Here is a 14,586-nt window from a genome sequence, read left to right on the forward strand (position 1 = left end):
ATCCAAGTACCTATCCAATAGCCGCTTGAAGGTCCCTAACTTTTCCGACTCAACTACTACTACAGGCAGTGCATTCCATGCCCCCACTACTCTCTGGGTAAAGAACCTACCTCTGACATCCCCTCTATATCTTCCACCATTTATCTTAAATTTATGTCCCCTTATAATGGTGTGTTCCACCCGGGGAAAAAGTCTCTGACTCTCTACTCTATCTATTCCCCTGATCATCTTATAAACCTCTATCAAGTCGCCCCTCATCCTTCTCCGTTCTAATGAGAAAAGGCCTAGCACCCTCAACCTTTCCTCGTATGACCTACTCTCCATTCCAGGCAACATCCTGGTAAATCTCCTTTGCACCTTTTCCAAAGCTTCCACATCCTTCCTAAAATGAGGTGACCAGAACTGCACACAGTACTCCAAATGTGGCCTGACCAATGTTTTGTACAGCTGCATCATCACCTCACGGCTCTTAAATTCAATCACTCTGCTAATGAACGCTAGCACACCATAGGCCTTCTTCACAGCTCTATCCACTTGAGTGGCAACTTTCAAAGAACTATGAACATAGACCCCAAGATCTCTCTGCTCCTCCACATTATGACTGTATGCACAAGAGTTGCTTGTTATACTGAAGTCGTGTGATTTGACAAGCAATGGTTATACTGGGTTTGAACTTTGGAGATGCCACAACATTACTTTTCCTGCAGACTCCCCCAGTCTCTCATCTCTCCACTGGAGTCTTACTCCTCTAAAACCCCTGCCTCTCAGAGACCTGTGGACCAGGTTCCTCGCTCATTTTCCTTGTCCAGGATGTTCATCTCAAACCTGGAGAGGATCAGGATGTTGGACATCCCATCACCCATTTGTCCTCACCCCAGTGCATTCTGGTTTCTCTTCTGTATTGTCACAAATGCATTAATTATTGCATCCTCGACTTCCGGTGATGGGGGTGTGCAGAGCAGACACACACAAGGTGGCTCTCATCCGAAGAACTAGAAAATAGACACTTCTAACCGAAATTTACCCAAAACATCAGACAAAAACATCGCCTATGGTAGGAGGGGATAGATGGAGGGAGGGGGCGCAGGGAGAACAGAGGAGGGGGGCAACAGCAGGGAAGGGGGGTAGCAGAAGGGGAGAGAAGCAGAACCACAGGGGGAACAAAGGGACAAGGCTCTAGGCTGGCTACAACAGGCCACATGAGGTAACAAAGGCAAAATGGCACCACAAGCAGCCACTTTGGAGGGTCCCCAAACAAAGGGAAAACCCAGAGTCCAGGAGCGTACACACAGTTAGGGGCAATGTTGGGTGGCCCCTGGATAAAGGGAAACCCCAGAGCACAGGGGCCTGCCTAATGGTGAATATGGTGATCGTGGCCATTTTGGATGGCCCCCTAACAAAGTGAAACCCTGGAGTGCAGGGGCGCATCCACGAGATAAGTATGAATTATCCTGCAGGAGGGGTGGGGTCAGAAATGTCCCCATCCAGATAGTCACCTGGAATGTCAGGGACTTAATGGTCCAGTGAAAAGTTCCATAGTCTTCATCCAGATGAGAAGCATGGAAGCCGACATTGTCATCCTCCAAGAGACACACCTAAGGGAGAAGGACCAACTGCAGGTACGAAAGGACTGGGTGGGGCAGATGTACCATTCATGCTATGGGACAAGAGCTGGGGGTGGGGTAGCCATGCCGCTTACTAAAAGGACAACATTCACCACAATGAAGATAGCTACAGACCCAGGGGGAATGTATGTCATGGTCAGTGATGTCCTGGATGGGGCACCACTGGTCCTGGTGAACGTGTACGCTCCCAACTGGGAAGACCATGGTGGAAATCCCCGACTTAGACACCCACAGACTAATCATGGGGGGCACTTTAACTGTGTTTAACAAAACCCGCTGACGGACAGGCCAAACCGCAAAACAGGGATGACAGCAAACATGGCAAGAGAACCAGGTGCGTTTATGAAGCAGATGGGGGTGGTGGAACCATGGAGGTTCATGCACCCAGGACAGAAGGAGTTCATTCTTCTCACGGGTAAACAGCATCTACTCCCCTATCGACTCCTTTGTAGTGGGGAAATTGGTGCTTCCAGGGATAGTAAGAGTTGGATATTACATGATCGTGCTCTCAGACCATGCTCCACACCACATGCATGTGAGGCTTGAGATGGGCCGTGCACACCCATGGAGGTTGGATACAGCCCTCATGGTTGGCAAGGTTTTCTGAGAGAAAATATTACAGGCTATAGACGAATACGCAACTAACAACCAGAAGGGGGAGGTCTCATCCTCCATGTTCTGGGAGGCGCTGAAGGCCATGATCAGAGGAGAAATTATCGCTTACAAAGCATGCAGAGACAGGGAAGAGAGGGTGGCTAGGCAACAACTGGTCAGCTCTATACGAGAGGTTGACTACCGTAGAGCTTCTGGAGGAGAGGAGAAAGCTACAAATGGACTTTAACCTGCTGTCCACCAGGAAAGCAGTGCACCAACGCCATCAGACACGGGGGACCTTCTATGAACACTGAGAAAAAGCCAGCCGCCTTTTGGCTCACCAGTTGAGAAAGCAGACAGCCACAATGGAAATAGCGCAGGTTAGGGACAACAACGGCAGACTATTAGCCAAGCTGATAAAGGTCAATGAAGCATTCAAGGCTTTCTACCGGGAACTGTACACCTCTGAACCTCCCGACGGGGACTCGGGGATGAAACACTTCCTCGATGGACTGGACATGCCAGTCGTGGGGGAAGAGAGGAGGAAGTGGCTGGGTGCACCGCTAGAACTTGGAGAAGTCATGGAGAGCATCAGCTCCATGCAGGCGGGGAAGGCGCCAGGATCGGATGGGTTCCTGTCGGACTTCTACAAATGATTTGCAGCAGCACTGAGGTACTAGAGTGGTTTGGGCTGGGAACAGGATTCACCTCCTGGAGGATATTCCTGTACAACGCCCCCGTGGCGAGCGTATGGACCAACGCCACCAGCTCTAAATACTTCCAGCTACACAGAGGCACAAGGCAAGGATGCCCGCTGCCCCCGCTTCTATTCGTCCTGGCAATTGAGCTGCTGGTGATCATGCTCAGAATGGCGAGAAATTGGAAGGGAATCCAGAGAGGGGACAGAGAGTATAGAGTTTCACTCTATGCGGATGACCTGCTCCTTTACTTCTCAGTCCCACAAGGCAGCATGGAAGTGATCATTTTTTAAAAGTAAATTTAGAATGCCCAATTCTTTTATTTTCCAATTAAGGGGCAATTTAGCATGGTCAATCCACCTACTCTGGACATCTTTGGTTGTGGGGTGAGAAATATATAATCATAGGCTGCCAGCAACAAAGTCCACCATTGTACTCTGACGGAGACGAGTCGGGATGTCGCCTTGTCTTCATGGAGGAGCCCCAACAGAGGCTTGTGGTCAGTTATTATTGTGAAGTGTCGCTCGTAGACATACTGGTGAAATTCCTTGACACCATAGATTACGGTAAGGCCTTGTTTCTCGATCTGTGCGTGTTTCTGCTTTCCATCAGGCCTCTCTGAGCCATCTTCTATTTTATGGGATAGGACCGCCCCTATTCCATATGGTGACACATTGCAAGTTAAGATCATTGGCTTACCCACGTCAATGAGAACTAATAGACTCAATGATTGTAAGGCCTGGTGATCTACTGGAGGACTGCTCCTGTTGTTCTTTCCATTGCCAACACTGATTTTTCTTAGGGAGCAAGTGTAGCGGACCAATGTCATTGCTAGTTGGGAATAAAGCAACCACGGTAGTTTACCTAAGAAGGCCTTTAATTCTGCCACGTTGTTGGGCACCATGGCTCCTCTCATGGCTCTCACCTTGTCTTTAATTGGGGGCAGGCCTTTTGAGTCCACTTTGTACCCGAGGTAAGTGACCTAGCATGAAAAATGCACTTCTCACGTTTCAGTCGGATTCCCGCATCTCTAAATCTTCTCAGAACCTCTTCTAAACTTGCTAGCTGCCTTTCTGACGAGACCATCAATTCACTAGACACGTGCTTTGAGATATGAACAGTGGTTTTAATCTACTTACTACAGAGCCAGCCTGTTACACGTTGAACTCTCGATGAACTGGTTGGCTGGCTCTGGGCATCGATATTTATACAGCAGTCCAGGGGGAGGAGCCGTGGGCGGAGCCAAGGGTGGAGCCCTGTACAAACTTCCCAGAGCTACTCCCCCTAGTGGTCGGGCAACGCAACTGCGCTTACAATCATACGGTCTCATATATATATCAGTGTGAATTACAGAGTTACATTCACCACATTCACCCCCTACAAAAAAAATCAAGTCCAGCTGGGGTGGTGGTTCATAAATTGAGTCTGTCCTGTAGTCGAGTCGTCCGCTGCGATCTGCGGAGCACCAGGGTTGCAGCCTCTTGTGGTGGCTGGATGGGTGTTGTGGGTTGGGGTACGATGGCGGACTCCAGGATGATTCCGTCCGTGCTCCATACCCGTCTGGTTAAACTGGGGACTGGGGGCGCTGGGGGTTAGCCGGTGCGGGTGCGCGAATCAAATGTAGCGAGCTAGTGGATTCAGGAGCGCGAGGGGGCGGCTGGGTGGGGTGCAGAGTGAGGGGTACCTCTGCAGTGATAGTGGGGATGCTGGATCCAGCGGGTGCTAGGTCCCGGAGGGATACAGTGTCCTGACGGCCGTCAGCGAACTCTACGAAGGCGTACTGGGGGTTTGAGTGAAGCAGGTGCACCTGCTCTACAAGGGGGTCAGTTTTGTGCGTCCTGACGTGCTTCCTCAGGAGTACAGGGCCCGGTGTCTTCAGCCATGCCGGGAGTGAGACCCCCGTGGTAGTGCCCCTGGAAAAGATAAAGAGCCTCTCGTGAGGGGTCTGGCTGGTCGCGGTGCATAAGAGGGACCTAATAGCGTGGAGCGGGTCTGGGAGGACTGCCAATGGGAGACTGGGAGATTCCTGGACCGGAGGGTCAGTAAGATGGTCTTTCAGACCGTCGCATTCTCCCTCTCCACCTGCCCGTTCCCCCTGGGGTTGTAGCTGGTAGTGGCCCTTTGAAATCGTTCGCGAGGCGTTCAAAGGACCTAGAAGCCTTGACCAGGTGGGCCCTGTCTGGTCTACAGAAGTGCGGTTTGCACTCCGCGCAGATCGGGCAGTCTCTTGTGACCGCTTTTACCTCCTCAGTGGAGAAAGGCAGATTTCGGGCTTTGATGTAGTGGGCGAGCCGGGTGACCCCCGGGTGGCAGAGGTCATTGTGGACGACTTTCAGCCGGTCGTTCTGCACGCTGGCGCATGTCCCGCGGGATAGGGAATCTGGGGGCTAGTTAAGCTTCTCCGGTCGATACTTAATATCGTAGCTATAGGTGGAGAGTTCAATCCTCCACCGCAGAATTTTATCGTTTTTAATTTTGCTCCTTTGCGAGTTGTCAAACATGAAGGCAACCGATCTTTGGTCGGTGATGAGGGTGAACCTCCTACCTGCGAGGTAGTGCCTCCAGTGACAAATAGCCTCCACAATGGCTTGTGCTTATTTTTCAACTGCCGAGTGTCGGAGTTCCGAAGCGGAGAGGGTACGGGAGAAAAATGCGACTGGTCTCCCTGCCTGATTTAAAGTGGCTGCTAGAGCCACCTCTGAGGCGCTGCTCTCAACCTGAAATGGGGTGGATTCATCCACCGCCCGCATGGCCACTTTGGCGATGTCCTCCTTGATGCAGTTGAAGGCCTGGCGCGCCTCAGCTGACAGGGGAAATAGTGTGGCCTTAAAGAGCGGACAATATGCCTCAATTGTCCGCATATTGAGGGACCCACTGGGCGTAGTACGAAAATAATCCCAAGCACCGTTTGAGGGCCTTGGGACGATGAGGGAGAGGGAGTTCCAAGAAGGGGCGCATACGGTCCGGGTCGGGACCCAGGACTCCGTTTTCCACGACATAGCTGAGGATGGCTAGTCTGGTCGTGTGGAAAACGAATTTCTCCTTGTTGTACGTGTGAGGTTCAGTTTCTGAGCCGTCTGGAGAAAACAGTAGAGGTTGGCGTCATGGTCCTGCTGGTCATAGCCGCAGATGGTAACATTATCCAAGTACGGGAATGTGGCCCGCAGCCCGTACTGGTCCACCATTCGGTCCATTGCTCGTTGGAACACCGAAACCCCATTAGTGACGCCAAAGGGAACCCGGAGGAAATGGAAGAGGCGGCCATCGGCCTAGAATGCCGTGCAGTGGCGGTCCTCCGGGCGGATTGGGAGCTGGTGGTATGCAGACTTCAGATCCACCGTGGAAAAGAGCCAATACTGCGTGATCTGATTTACCATGTCTGCAATCCTGGGGAGGGGATACGCGTCGAGGAGCGTAAACCTATTAATGGTCTGACTATAGTCTACGACCATGCGGAATTTTTCCCCGGTCTTGAAGACCACCACCTGAGCTCTCCAGAGGCTGTTGCTGGCCTCTATGACCCCCTCACTTCGGACCTCTGATCTGATGAACACCCTATCCTGCAGGCTGTACCGCCTGCTGCGAGTGGCTACGGGTTTACAGTCCTGGGTGAGATTGGCAAAGAGAGGAGGGGGGAAATTTGCAGCGTGGCTAGGCTGCAGATAGTGAGTGGGGTAGGGGCCCGCCAAAACTGAGGGTGAGACTCTTGAGGTTACACTGAAAATCTAGGCCCAATAAAAGTGGGGCGCAGAGTTCGGGCAGGACGTAGAGTTGGAATTTGGCATAGCTAGCGCCTTGGATTGTGAGCGTCACGGCGGTGCGCCCTTGGATCTGGACAGAGTGGGAGCCCGAAGCGAGGAAGATAGTTTGCCACGCGGGGAAAATGGGGAGTGAACAGCGTCTTACCAGATCTGGGTGTACGAAGCTCTCAGTGCTCACTGAGTCGAAAAGGCACGGCGTGCTGTACCCGTTAATTTGGACCGTCGCCATCGAGTTTCGCAGATGCTTCAGGCGCGATTGGTCCAGAGTGACTGCGCTGAGTTGCGGGTAGTCGGCGGCTCGATCAGCTGTGCTGGAGTGGCCCCGTGATGACTGCCGTCTGAGATCGTAGTCGTCGAGGTGAGTTTCAGAGTTTGAAGGGGATGGATCCCAAGATGGCCGCCCCCATGAGTCGCACATGGCCAGCAGCATGGATGAGGATTGCCAAGAGGGCTGCCCCATGAGTCGCACATGGCCGGCCGCATGGAGGAGGATTGCCAAGATGGCCGCCCCCATGAGTCGCACATGTCGGGTGGGGGCGGAGTTGGCATACAGGCTGCAGCATGTCAGGGCCTGCGGGCCTGTGAATTCAGGGAATGAGTGCTTTGAGACGTGGGACGGTTAGAGGCTGGGGCGGAACGAGTGCTTTGAGCCGTGGGAGGGTTAGAGGCTGGGGCTTTCTTCCCCAGACACACTCTGGCGTAGTGTCCTTTTCGCCCGCAGCTGCTGCAGGTCGCGTTGCGGGCCGGGCAGTGCTGCCGCGAGTGCTGATTCTGGCCGCAAAAGTGGCAGGCTGGGACAGCATTGTCGCTGGGCGGCCGCGTGGCGCAGGCCTGGGGGAGTCGCTGGTCGGGGGCCCATGACAGGGTCGCGGGGTCCGCGGGGAACGAGGTGAGGCTGCGGAAGGAGACCTCCATAGTGGTAGCAAGTTCAACAGTCGCTTCAAGTTTTAGGGCCCCCTTTTCCAGCAATCGCTGGCGCACGTAATTTGACCTAAGGCCCGCAAAAACAAATCGCGTACAGCAAGTTCTCTATGTTCTGCCGCGGTAACCGCCTGGTAATTACAGTCACTAGATAAAGTTTTAAGCTCTCTCAGGAATTCTGCTAGCGATTCCGTAGGCCGCTGGCGGCGAGTAGTAAACACGTGTCGTGCATAGACTTCATTAACAGGCCTCACATACATTTTGTCGAGTAGCGCTAGGGCTTCAGTATACAAACCGGCACAGTTTAGTTGAGTAGAGATTCTGTGGTTCACCCTCGCGTGCAGTAGGGTCAGTTTCTGCTCCTCCGTTGTTTCGGCTGTGCTTGCTTCCGCCAGGCAGGCTTTAAAACACCGGAGCCAATGAGAAAAAAATTATTTTGCCTCTGCATCCTGTGGGTCGAGTTCCAATCGCTGAGGCTTGAGGGCTGATTCCATGATTGATCCTGACTGTTTCTTAAGTAGATTAAATTGATGAGACCATCAATTCACTAGACACGTGCTTTGAGATATGAACAGTGATTTTAATCTACTTACTACAGAGCCAGCCTGTTACACGTTGAACTCGCGATGAACTGGTCGGCTGGCTCTGGGCATCGATATTTATACAGCAGTCCAGGGGGAGGAGCCGTGGGCGGAGCCAAGGGTGGAACCCTGTACAAACTCCTAAGCATTCCCAGAGCTACTCCCCCTAGTGGTCGGGCAACGCAACTGCGCTTACAATCGTACGGTCTCATATATATATCACAGTGTGAATTACAGAGTTACATTCACCACACCTTCATGTGATGTTCCTGTTACACAAATGTTGTCCAGGTAGACCACAAACTTTGTGATGCCCTGGAGCAGATTCTCCATTGAACACTATATCTCACAGGCTGAGGAGATGCCAAAGGATAGACTGGTGTATTGAATCAGGCCTTTGTGTTTTGAGTGTCACAAACTTTCAGGAAACTTCATTCAGTTCTAACTATAAATAGGCATGACTGAGGTTGAGTTTGTGTATGTGAGGCCCCCACCAATTTTGCATAAAGGTCATCAATTTGTGGAATTGGTTATTTGGCGTCCTGGGGCTGCCTGGTTTATCTTAAGTTCGTAATCCCCGCACATTCTAACTGAGTGGTCTGGTTTCAGCACAGGGCCAAAGGGCCACCCATACAGAAAACTGCATGGGTCTGATAATTCCCAACTCTTCCAGGCATTCCGCTTCTATTTTTTGGTGTACGGTGCAAGGAACCGGTCTCGACCTGAAAACCTTTGGTGTGGAATCAGGGTTGATGTCAATCTTGGCCTTTATTCCCTTTATTTGACCCAACTCATTCTGGAAAACATGTTTACATTTGCATAAGACTTACTGGAAAACACGATCTGAGATTTTGAAGATCTCCAACCAGTTCAACTTGATTTGGCACAGCCAGTCTCATTGCATGAGACATAGCTGATGTCCCTATGATCACAGGTAGCTGGGCATCCTGTTGCAAGTCTGGCACAGGCATCGTGATATTGGCTGCTGCATGTGTGGTGTTGCCTCCCGCAGTGTTCAGGTACTGTGTCCAGACCTCACGGTCTGTTCAAGATGCTAGGCGATGACCCCCACATGCTACATAGCCAGCCTACCTACAGGAATCCACTTGGCATCCGAGAAGTGCTCACTTAACCACGATTGCCAATTCCCTATTAACGATAGCCTTCAGCTGCACGGCCAGAGGCCTCAGACTCCCAAACACCAGTGGTCAGTTGCGCAAATGGTGCCCCTGGAAGAGATGTACACAATCTAGGGGCTGGCATGCTGGTGCCACGTGCGGTTGCACCACCCCCCCCCCCCCCACCCCCACCCTCCCATGGGGGCCCACTCTTGCAGAGGAACTCCTACCCCCAGCCGCCATTTTCCGAGGGCCCCTCACCCCCACTGAGCACTGGGGTGGCAAGCCAAGCGCCCCCCCCCCCCCCCCCCCCCCCCCCGGGTCATTTGACTGTGAGCAAAGATGGCTACTCACCTCCTCGGCTCCCCACAGAAGCCATTCTGCTAGGTTCACATTTTTAATCAGTGTCAGTATGACCACTTGCTGTGGAGGCCGATAAAACCCGTTAATTGTATGGAAAGAGGGCTCAAGTGGTGATAATTGGTTTCTTGCCATGCTACAGCGAGATCCCAGGTCTTCACTCTCTTGCTCCCGGGTCCACACTGCCCAGGACCCCATTCCCAGGGCCCTGCACTTTTTCCCCACTGCTCGATGGTCGCAGGCTCCTGGGAAATATCCCACGTGTTGGTCATGTGGACCTCAAGTGCCCATCCCCGCATTACCACACTGGGCCTCCTAAACAGAGGTATTGAGTACAAAAGTAGGTAAGTTATACTTTATTAAAACCTTGTTGGGCCACAACTGGAGTATTGCATCCAGTTCTGGTCGCTAACTTTTGGAAGCATGTAAAAGTCCTTGAGAGCGTGCAGAGAAATTTTTCCAGAGTGGCTCCAGGAATTAGAGAATTTAGCTGCCAAGGTAAGCTGGAGAATCTGGGATTGACCCTGCGAGCAAAAGAGGTTGATGGGAGAGCTGAAAGAGGAGTAAAACATTATGACAGATTTCGATAACCTAGAAAAGGAGGGGGGAGAGGGATTTTCCGCACCCGTTTCAGCAGGCGGGGATGGCGGAGAATCGAGTGGGAGTCCCAAGAGGACTTTTACGCTGGCAGGATTTTCCTTCTTGATTCCCCTGCCCCCACCAGAAATGTAACAGCGATCTTGTCTTTAAAAGTCAGGATGTCATTTACATCTAATTACCAATGCAGATCAGGCATTTATGGGATCATGACATGAAACCGCTGGAGGCGTACAGGTGAGTATAGCCCCCGGGGAAGAGGGTCATTCTTGAGCAGTACCCTGGTACCGTGTTCTGCCAGCATGATGTAGTGGGACACACTCCTTCCTTTTTTATCCGTTTCTAAAAATATGGCGGGAAAAGCCAACAGCGCAGCCGGCGGGCTACTCTCTGGTTTTGCAAACTGACGCTGGCACTCTGAAAAAATATAGGTAATTTCCAGATAAAGAAAAACTTTTACCATTAGCTGATGTCACAAGGACTAGAGGACACAGACTTCGGGCTGGATACTCCGAGCCTGCGGCTATGTCCGCAGGATCAGTCTGATCTTACGACCAGGAAGTCGGCTCCGCCCCCATACCGATCCTTCGTCCGGTGGGGGGCTAGCAGCTGAGCAGTGTGTTTACCTGCGGATACGGCCGGAGAATGGCCGGGTCAATGGCCGCGCATGCGTACGCCGGTGGCCTGTGGCGACCGTACCGTGCATCATGGCGCCGGCCGCGCACAGACCCGGCCTGCCAAAAACGCACCCTGTAACCAGCCTCGCTACCCCCCGGACCGCTGCCCACCAGTCGCCCCAGCCCCCGACAAGCCCCCCCCGCTAGCAGAATGGCCCCATGCCCCCACTGTGGGGGCGCTAAAATGTGTGAGCACACGCGAGCAATGTCGTCGGGGACTCAGCCCATCGGGGGGGCGGAGCATCAGGGGAGGGCCTCAGGTGATGTCCTGAGGCCGTCCATAAGGTGAGCGGCGTACTCCCCAAGTATGTCGTTTTTGAGGTGGCGTAAACAGGGACTCTCCGGCTGAATGCGATTTCGGCGTCGGCGATTGGTGAATCCCACCCGTAATCATTTGAGGAGAAGATAGAGGGAGATGTGCAGAAGCATTTTTTTTTACACAGCAAATGGTAATGACCTGGAACTTGCTGCCTGGCAGCGTGATGAAAGCAGAGATAATCAATGATTTCAAAATGAAATTAGATTAAATGTGAAGGAAATAAATTTGCAGGGCCACGAGGACAGAGTACGGAGATGGGACTTACTGAATTGCTCTACTGAGAGTCAGTGTGAACTCCTAGGACAGAATAGCCTCCTTCTGCGCTGTTACAATTCTATTATTCTAGATTACAATGGGCCAGGAGTGAACAGAGGAATGTCCATCCACTCATTTTCTGCCTTGGGACACCCTATTAACATTCTTCACCTGTTATTTTTCCTTCTAAATCAGTGGAAAATATAAAATTCATGTCTCCACCTTGGTAGCTACCAACATCCCCAGCTAACTCTTGGCCTACTTTTGTCCCCATGTAACAGCAGTAAGCTATACTGGAGCTGATCTCTGATGCTTTCTGTGTTGTAAAAAAGCATGCAAGTGCCAGGAATCCATTTGATTTTTTTTTGCTGTTGGCACCTTGGTGTATGAACAGTATTTTAATTTGAAGAGTGATTACTAATCTACATTAAAAAGCATGATATATTTGCCTGATCCTTCTCTCTTTCCCTTTAAGCATAACATTCAGAGAGGTGATTGATTACTTGCTTTATTGATTTGGTTCCATGCAAGCCAGAGAGTGCAGAGATCAGTCCTTTTATATACAGGTCACTGTCTTAATTTGCTATCTTATTGCTGGGACTGATTGCAATAGCAGCAGCACCACCACTTCTCATGAATAGGCTTTGAGATGATGATTGCATGCTAGACTGTGTACCTGCCAGTTCATTCTAATATTCATAATAAAACTAAAATTTGGCTTGGAAATGACATGAAGAAAACATGCCTTTGATCATAAATCTAAGATGGTGCCAAAAGCTGTGGAGAACATTGATTTCAACCAATTATGTTATAAGATTCCTAACAGTATCTTTTGACTAATTTCACAGCTAAACCAAAAGAGCATTATATGAATGAACATAATCATAAATCGGAAAACTTCTCTGAAACTTTGGGCGTGATTCAGTGGAAAACTTTCAAAGTGTCATTTTGGGTGAGTTTGGTGGGGTGTTTCGGCCACATCAGCGAGATTGCGGCCTGTATTCAACTGCGTTAAGTCTGAAAAATGAGCCCCCGCGTGAATCTCAGCATGCCTGTCTCCCTCGCCATCTGATTCGCCCATCTCACACCTCAGCAGCTCACTGCTAACAAGGAAGAGCTGCTTTTAAACGTTCCCTCATCACTCACTCCCACTCAATAAACGAGAATGGCAGCACACATGCCTGCTCCTCGCTTTGGAATGCAGACCTGACATCATAGAATCATAGAATTTACAGTGCAGAAGGAGGCCATTTGGCCCACTGAGTCTGCACTGGCCCTTGGAAAGAGTACTTTACCTAAGCCCACACCTCCATCCAATCCCCATAACCCAGCAACCCCACCCAACCTTCTTGGACACTAAGGGTAATTTAAGGACACAGTTAGCAACTGTGCTAACCACTGTGCTACAGTGCCCCCCCCCCCCCACCCCCATGACAGTGTTGATGAGAAGCTGGCCACCCTGTTTCTCCGAGGGGGTCAGAGGATCAGCAGAAGGGTCAGTAATGTTGCATGGGAGGCAGTGGGACCTCAGTGAATGTGGGCAGCATGATCAGGAGAACTGGCATCCAATGTGGCAAGAAGATGAACGATCTCCAATGAGCTGCAAGGGTAAATGACCACCTCTCTCCTGGCATCAGTTCTACCTCAAGTTCCCAAACCGCTCCTCCAACCCCCACAATGGACTGGCTGACCCCTTCGCACCCTCCCAACATCTGATCTTCAAGCTTGTTCCTCAGAACCCCCTGGCACCTACCAGCACAACCCCTTCATGACTATGTGCGGTGCCCACACATGCCATCTGCTATAGACCCCCTGACTCATCAAGCGTGTGGATCACAATGCCCTCTCTTTGTCCCCGCATGAGAAGATAGCCAATAATAAGAGACAAAGGGCAGCAGGGTAGCATGGTGGTTAGCATAAATGCTTCACAGCTCCAGGGTCCCAGGTTCGATTCCCGGCTGGGTCACTGTCTGTGTGGAGTCTGCACGTCCTCCCCCTGTGTGCGTGGGTTTCCTCCGGGTGCTCCGGTTTCCTCCCACAGTCCAAAGATGTGCGGGTTAGGTGGATTGGCCATGCTAAATTGCCCGTAGTGTCCTAATAAAAGTAAGGTTAAGGGGGGGGGGGTTGTTGAGTTATGGGTATAGGGTGGATACGTGGGTTTGAGTAGGGTGATCATGGCTCGGCACAACATTGAGGGCCGAAGGGCCTGTTCTGTGCTGTACTGTTCTATGTTCTATGTTCTAAAGGACAAAGATGAGGGTTGGAGTCCCAGAGATCCGAGTCCTCATCTCCTATGGGAAATGGGCCCTGGAGATCACAGGGTTGCCCGAGGAGAGAGCAGTGACCAACAGTAAGGCCAGCCTGCGACTGAGAGGTGAAAATCCACTGCCCCTTCACCCAGATGACCTGTCTCAAGTAAGTTGTTGATGTCTGACAAAATTATCCTTCCCTCTCATTGACCACATGTCCATTGTCTTGCAGGATCACCATCTGATGGGGGCAGGACCACCTGGAGTCATACCTCTGCCTGCCAGCCAAGTGAATGCCTTGGAGGAAAGCATCGAGGAGAACAACGGCAATGTGTCACAGCTATCCCCCGCACCTTCCACCAGCGCAGAGACACACACCTCAGTGGGCATCATTAGTGGATAGGCTTCGGGGGCACTATCTGGTGAGCACCATGTAGTTGCTGATGCAAATCAGGTGGAGGCAGGAACATCCAGGGGAGACAGCAGTCGGAGGTCTGCTGGACCCCAGGACATAGCTGAGTCCCAGCCAGATGTAGAGACTCTGGATGAGGTTCAATTGCAGATGATAGGCTAGTGCCTTGAGATTCAGGAGGGGCTGCCAGTGACATTCCAGGGACTACAAGGCCGTATGGAGGAGTCCCAAAGCCTCCAGGCGCAGGAGATGGTGCCGGCAATGTGTGGCACCGAGTCAGCACTGCTAGGATGGCAGCCACAGTGGAATGCCTGGAGCCCGACATCCACACCTTGAATGGTGCTGTCCAAGGCATGCATCAGTCTGTGGCGACCATGGCCAAGAGCCTCGACATCATGTCCCAGTCGATGAGGGACATG

The 14,586-nt window shown here is 51.7% G+C and overlaps 1 protein-coding gene across 1 annotated transcript in view; it reads left to right on the plus strand.

Annotated features, from left to right (window-relative positions):
• Nucleotides 1–958: 958 nt before the first annotated feature.
• LOC119971437 overlaps nt 959–14,586 on the plus strand; it is a 104,573-nt gene continuing 90,945 nt past the window's right edge. The window contains exon 1 of the mRNA XM_038806964.1: nt 959–1,054. The gene's annotated coding sequence lies outside the window, so the exon portion shown is untranslated. The remainder of the gene's footprint in view (nt 1,055–14,586) is intronic.

This window comes from Scyliorhinus canicula, chromosome 9, assembly GCF_902713615.1.
Source record: "Scyliorhinus canicula chromosome 9, sScyCan1.1, whole genome shotgun sequence".
Classification (NCBI taxonomy): Eukaryota; Metazoa; Chordata; class Chondrichthyes; order Carcharhiniformes; family Scyliorhinidae; genus Scyliorhinus; species Scyliorhinus canicula.